Source organism: Bidens hawaiensis, unplaced genomic scaffold (genome assembly GCF_021521415.1).
Source record: "Bidens hawaiensis isolate Kalapana, Puna unplaced genomic scaffold, B.hawaiensis_p1.1 tig00040181_1, whole genome shotgun sequence".
Classification (NCBI taxonomy): Eukaryota; Viridiplantae; Streptophyta; class Magnoliopsida; order Asterales; family Asteraceae; genus Bidens; species Bidens hawaiensis.
The window spans coordinates 83,729-91,792 of NW_027497098.1; positions in this window are offsets into that span (position 1 = coordinate 83,729).

The window sequence follows — 8,064 nt, forward strand, 5'->3', positions numbered from 1 at the left end:
CTCACACTTTGGGCATCATCTTGGGCAGTGGGTATGGGGGCTGTTTTCTCCAAGAACTGTGCTAAGTTCAAGGTTGTCAAGTAGAAAAACATTTTCTGCTGCCACCTCTTAAAGTGGACACCCGTGAACTTTTCGGGTTTTTCAGCATGGTTAGCCATTGTGGTCACTCCCACATTGGCTGGGGTGGTCAAATGGACAGCAGGGGTAGCATTAGAAGTGTTTGGGGTTGGTCCTGTCATTCTTGCACACAGAAAACATACCAAGTTAGTAACTTAGAAAAAAATTCTGAAAATTCTGAAATTTTCCAGATAAATTTATCCCGTGCGAGATAGCTTTATCTCGTGCGAGATAACAAAACCAGCCCAAAAAAGGAGCCTTTTCTGATTTAAGAATGCTAAACCAAGAACGAATCTGTCTAAGTCCAACTTTGAAGATTCAATTCTTGATTCTGAGACCAAAACAGAAAAAGAAAAAACTGTTTTTAAAGCATATACTATTTTGAAACAAAACTGGTTTGGATCAAAATAGAATAGTTTCTGAAAATTTAAACAAAGTTTTCACGATAAGCTATCTCGTGCTAGATAGCCAAAAACAGCCCAAAAAGGAGCCTTTTCTGATTTCAGAATGTTAAACCAAGAACGAATCTGTCTAAGTCCAACTTTAAAGATCCAATTCTTGAATCTGAGACCAAAACAGAAAAGAAAAAACTGTTTTTAAAACATATACTATTTTGAAACAAAACTGGTTTGGATCAAAACAGAATAGTTTCTGAAAATTTAAACAAAGTTTTCACGAAACGGTTTTAAAAATATTGTTTTAAGATTGTAGGAACCGAATTCGTGAATTGAGGAAATAAACAGAAAAATTAACAAACAGTTTTATTACTCAAACAATACAATACAGGAATCTGAAATACAATACATAATCAAAGAAATAAACCAAATACAATATGGAAAAAAAATGTAAACGGTTTGGCTGAGATCGTGTTGAACACGGGGCCCTTAAAACAATATTTCGAGTCTCCCAAGAGAACTCGTTGTTTCCCAGGGTACAACAGCCAGAGCAGTAGTACTGCCGGAGTTAACCGTAAACCTAAAAAAGGTTCGAATAAAAGAAACCAGAAATGTAGAAGAAGAAGAAGTTGGAAAAACCTTGCAACAATGCTTGTGTTTTGTGTAAGGTTTGGTGTGTGTTGCAACTTAGTTTACCTCTCTATTTATAGAGGAGAAACAAGGCACAAGTTTTTCATCTCACAGATGTGGGATACACCACTATAGTATTTTCTTTCAAATACACACAATCACACATCGATATCTTATTCATCAATGTCTATTAGTGTGCATTTGTTGTGTCATAACAACCTACTAATGCACACGTAACAAATTTTCCAACAATGTATGTGTAACAAAGCAATAAACGGCTTAGGATATTACAAGGAAAGTCATTAATCCCTGAGAATCTCCGGCATAAAACCTCGGGAGACGATAATTATTCTCATAAAGTTTATTAAGATAAAAAAAATATTACAACTTGAGAACTGATTGCAATGGTAAACTAGATTGCATAGAATTTTAGTGTTTCGTGTAAAAGTTAAAAGCGCCCTTAACCATCGTATTAACATTATTTTTATTAAAAGAAATAAGCTAACTGAGAGATTAATCCGGGATGAATAATTAAAGTTGACCAAACCGTGATTCATTGATTGGTGTTTGACCAAATTAGACCGGTTTATAACCTGTACCGGTTTGAACTAAAAACTGGTTTTGTACAACTCTAGTGAGGTCACATCAATACTCGAAGCTGCAAAAGTTCACGAGAATTATTTATTGTTAACTCATTCTACAAAATTAGTCACACTATTTAATGCAATGGAAATTGGCCATTCAAAATTTAATGTAATTATCTCTTTTTTTTTTACGTTCATGTAATCTATTTACTTCTACATGAAGTGAACTGGCAATTACCATTACATTTTGTAAACTGAGAAAGCAATAAAATCTGAAGTTTTGTACCTTTCACTCTTTGAGTACGGTTGATGTGACCTTACTATTGCACGCCTGTAGTAAAGTATGAAGGCAACTTCACCCCAATAGTAAAGAACTCACGTGACTAGCAAAGTACGTGGCAACAATGGGAAAATTACAAGAATGTCCATTTTGAAAATGATAACTCCATGTTCGTCCATTAAACTTTTCTCGGATAAACGGACGGTTCACGAACACTTTACTAAAAGAAAATTCGTGTTCATGTTCGTCCATTAAGGAAATAAGTTTGTTTGTTTTTGTTTGTGTATGTTCGTTAATATTGCAAACAGACACTAAGGACAAACGAACATTAACGGACCCTAACTAACACTAATGGACAAACGAACACGCACACACTAATGGACAAATGAACATTAACGAACATTAATGAACAGTAATGGACAAACGTACATAAACGACTCTAATGAACAGAAAAACATAAACGATTAGAGTTTGTTTTATTTTTCACTTGGTTTATATATGAGGTCATGAGAGGGGTAATTTGGTAGAAAACCAAATAAATAATACATATTACTTACAAAATATTATATAATATCCGACGGACGTTGTCAGACACATGTTACCGGAGTTCATGAAGACTATTGAACGAACGCGGCCCCTGTCCATCTTCATCCGTTAAGCTTACTGAACGAAATTTTTTTTTCATTTCCGACTAGTTTTTTATACGGACGAACATAAAACAAACTTTTTGCCGAACAGACGTCTGACGGTTCGTCTATAGCCCTAGTTAGATTCCACTTCTGTTTCTCTTTTCTAACCAATTCCTTAAATGTCCACTACAAAACACTCGATCCGAATAAAATACAAAAAACTAACAAGTAATTTTTAGAGCCAGTTAAACACGTACACACGTGACACCAAAGTAAGCGTCACGCCCAATTGAAAATACAAATCATGTGGCACGCTTAATTTGAAAGAAAAAACGGGTATTTGCAATTGAAGTTTTTGATTTCACATTTTATTATTAATAATTTTTTTTAACTCATATTTTGTTTTCCTTTATAGCTTTTATTAAAAAAAGTTTTATAAAAATTCAAATACACTGTTGAGACGTGTGAAATTTTATCTACGAGTTGACATAACTTATACTCAAAACAGGGTTGGATCAAATTTAAATCGAATCGTTTCATATACATTTGACATAATATATGAAGTTCTTTAAAATTTCAAATATACCGTTGAGACGTGCGCAAATTTATCTACGAGCCGACATAAATTTTAATCAAAACTGAGTCGGGTCAAAGTTAAATAAAAGAATTTCATATAAATTTGACCTAATTCAGTTTTGAGTAAACATTTATGTTGGCTCATAAATATATTACACACGACTCAACGATATATTTAAAATTTTATAGAACTATATATACTAAAAGTTATAAAATTTTATAGAACTTTTTATATTAAAGGATATAAAAGCTACAAGTAAAAATATATGTCGGCTCATAAAGGCCACTGACTTTCTAAAAACGTGAGAAATTTGGTTCAATTTCCGTAAAACAAGTCAAGTAAAATATGTATGATAATAATGTGAGTCTTTGTAGGATTTGTAGGATGTAGATCAAGTTTGGGTTGGGTGAGGCTCATTGGGCCGAACACATTTAAAACTAGGCCCAAATGTTTACCACAGTCCAATTCCAAGGAATCAAAGCAACACCGTCGTCGTAGTTAGAGGTGTTAAAAAAAACCGGTTTGGGACCGGCTTTAGGCAAACCGAACCGAACCGGTTTGGGTTTAAAACCGGTTTCACCCAAACCGGTTTCCATACCGACCCAAACCGTCATTTTCAGGACCGGTTCCCCTTCAAATCTATCAAACCGGTTTTAAAACCGAACCGGTTTGAGGAAAACCGGTTTGAAACCGGTTAAACCGGTTTATAAACCGAACCGAACCGGTGTGACCAGGTCGGCCTATCCTGCTTCTAAACAGGTTTATAAACCGAACCGGTTTGAGTCAAACTGGTTTTGACCGGCCGTTGACCAAACCGGTTCGGTTTATAAACCGGTTCGGGTTGGGTTTAAAACTGGTTTTGTACACCTCTAGTCGTAGTCGCTATTTTACTAGAGTAAATTGCAATTTCCGCCCTTGTGTTTTATGAATTGAAGCATAAGCAAGAGCAGGTTGCGACCCTATTTTGAAATAATGACATTTTTAGTCCCATAAGTATTCTCTATCATTTTGCGTCCCTCCCACTAATCACATCACCAACACACCGGCAAGATATATGGCCCCACCAACATTTGAACCGCCGAAAATTAAAAGACCTCGGACGCACATGGCAAATCAAAAAGGGTATAAAAGTCATGTTAGTTAAATTTCTAATGAAAACCTGACACCTTTAATCGGAGGGACGCAAAGTGATAAGAGATTTTGTTGTTAACTTGTTATTGAAGTGCATCTTCCCATTATTAATTCTTACATATTTGTTACTTTTAGTTAAAATAAAATTAGCCATTCCGTTAAAAAGTGTGAACCAATGATTCATCCACAAGAAGGAAATACTATTTAGTGACACCTAAAATTGTCGTAAAAGTAAGGTGGGTAAAGTTAGTGGTGATAAAGAAATATTGTGACGTATTTTTAAAACGTACGTCTAAAAAAGATGATATTATAATATTAAGTTAGGTTATCCTACATAGTCTTTTAGATTTACAAAGAGTAAAAAGAAATAATAAATCACATAATATAACACAATGTCATAAATAATGATAAGTAATATAGCACAATATAGAAGAAAAAAACACAATGTCGAGGAAAAATATAAAATGACGAAAATAAAAAAAAAACAAAATGATGAATAAAAATTCACGTAATCTAAACAAAAATTCTAAAATTTACAATCTAGAAATCGAAAGTAAAAACCTAAAATCTAATATCGTAAAGTTAGAAGAGACGGTTCTAATGCCGCTAGTTTGAGTTTAATCTGAGATCGTTTGATACCCTTCCTACGACTTCTCGTTTTTAGAAGAATATATATTTTTAAACCAACCCTTGTATGTAAGGGGCTGTTTGGTTCATTCAGATCTGAATGAGCATCTATCTCATTCAGCAACAACAGTAAGTCTGAATGATTCAGACATAATTTTAAACCATTCAGATGTTTTTCTGTTTAAAACCAAACAGTCTGAAGTCTGAATGAATAAGATGTTTACATCTGAATGGTTCCATTCAGATGTAAACAAACAACCCGTAAGACTATTTTACATCATGCTTAATTTGAGTTCATCTACCATTCCAGCTCATTGTTCTAAATATCAACAATCAATTATTGTAGACCCGCAAACTATTCATGATTTGTTATCGACTTATATCATACGCGCTTTGTGGCAAACCATGATTCATTTCATGGGTCCCCATGTTTATGAACTCAATCAACCTTAAAAGATAAACTTCAATCATGTATGTTTGATGACGCATTTAATTATCTTTAATTTTGAAAGTTTGATCATCTGATGAAACATGAAGTCTCATGGCTGCAAATGGTTGAACAAGTGTCATCAAGTTGATGTTGATTAGCATTTATTTCCCCCTTAAAAGCTAACCACAAAGTAGAAAACATTTTCAAGGATATAAGATATCTCAATGATTATGATTTGAATATATTTTAGTCACATGTTCCAATCTTGTTTTGATCATATAAGATTTTTCTAAGGCCATATGTAGTGGGCGAATTTGAGCGAAATTAGGGTGGAACACCGCCCCCTGGGCGAAACTGGGGCGGGGGTATTTGTCGCCAGGAGGACAAAAGGTTTTATTATTATATTATTATTATGTGTGTGTTATACACACACACAAACATATATATATATACATATATATAATATTATATTAACCCAAAAACAAATTCTCACCCATTGTTGACTGGGCGCCAATTATCACAATTCGCCCTAATTTGTAGCCTCTCCATACGCATAGCCTAAGATGTTACGAATGTGTTTCTATTTCAATACAAGTTATTCTAGCTTATGACTACTCTAGCCTAGTTGGATATTTGGGACTAAGGCTCGGCTTGTGGTTTCTTTTCCAAACTCGATTATCTCGCCTCCTTTATCATTTGTTTATTTTAGTTTTATGCATGTGTAGTTGTTTTTATACATGTTTATAACTATAATTGTTATGTATAATATCATATAAACCACTTATTTACTTTTATCAAAATTTAATATGCTATTATTATTAACTTGTTCGAGGCCCGTGTACTACACGAGTAATTCTTGAAAATACAATATTTAATAAATAATCAGTATACAATAAACAATAAACTCGTTAAACACTATTAATACAATCATTGTACAATAGTTTTTAAAACAATTGTAAAGTAAAAGATAAATGTAAATATAAAATGATTGAAAAAAAAAAGGAAGTAAATATTAAATTAACAAATTTTGAAGCATAAATTTTAAGAATGGTAATTATTATTTTACTATTATAAATTTGTTAAAAATGATGAGGTTTAATGTAGAAGTGAAAAGTGGTAAAACTTGTAACTTTTTATTAAAGAGTATAGATATTATTAAGCGTAGAGTTTTCGACACGGGCTACTCAGAGCATGTGCAGGGTAGGCAGCCGTGAAGGACCCATTAAGTTGGTGGTCCATAATTTTTTTTATACTTTATATATATAATTTTTATTTAAAAAATTGTATACACAGATTTTTGGCCCATGTGTAAAGTACTAAATTTTATTTGGTCCAATTAACTAATTAACTTGAAGAGCCCAAACCACACGGCCCAATATGATTATAAATTTTAACTTTAAACACATTAAACCTAATAAAAATTTGTGCTTGGCGGAAACTTCATCTAGCTACAATAGTATAGTATTGTTATTTTGTTTATCGTTGTAACAGTTATTGTTCTATTATTGAAATTATATATGAGTTTAATAATTTGGGCCTATTTTATAATTCATATAGGGTTAACGAAGGTCCTCGAGTTCTTAGAGACGACCCTTGTTTTTAATAATGTTTTGATTCAATTTTTAAATGTAACTCAAGAAAAAGAAATAAAGAATCAAATCCGAAGTCAAGTTGATTACAGGTCTAACAAGATATGTATCGTTTTATATATCAAACAATCTTTGAACAATATACCCTTGTAGTTATTTTCATATTCGGACCGGCTACTAAACCAAACGTCTTCGCAATTCATTGGTCGAACCATTCATACCTTTTCGATAGCCGAATAACATAATACAGAGTAATAACTTAAAAGTACATGTGTGCGTGTTTTTCTAAACACAATATGTAATTGTTTTATCTCGTAGTGTGCATTTTCGATGTTAAGAAATTTAAAAACCCGAAATAAACAAAATATGGAGTCTAGGCTAATAAAGTAAAATAAAAAAAAATTGAATCCAGTCCAACCATCTTGGCTCATTCACTTGTCAACCGATGTAATTGGTAACTGGTTGGTCCAAATGAACTGAACCTGAACCCGACAAGTTATGTAGCCAGTTTCTAATCTAATCGTTTATGGTATCCGAGTCATCTTAACTAGCACCACACATGCATATATAAGCATTGTTTCTCATCATCGATCTCCATCACTTGCCAGTTGTCATGATTATTAGGGCATGGTAACCATTGTTTGATTAGAACAATATGGTGAAACCACAATTTGAGTTTCAGCTTTATTCATACGTGTTCATTATCATGTTTGTACGTGGCTAATATTGTCAAAATGGTATCGGCTTATGTCGGACGTAGTTATCTTAGCTTACGTATTTTTGGATTCTTTTGTTCAACGGAATGTTCAATTATAATCATCAATGTGACAAGACAACCAAACATATCTTTCCCATGTTTTTAATTCAATAAATTATTAAAATATTGACAGCTTCCTTAACCCTTGAATACTTAGCAACTGCTACAATGCTACTTGACCTCCTTTACCCTTTAATTCTGTTAATCATCAATATGACAAGTTAAAAATCGTGTCACTGTCATCTAGACAATGAGGGTTTTTCAACTTGGGCGCGTAATGGTGTCCTTTAACAGTGTGATTAGCCGCTTTAATTACAT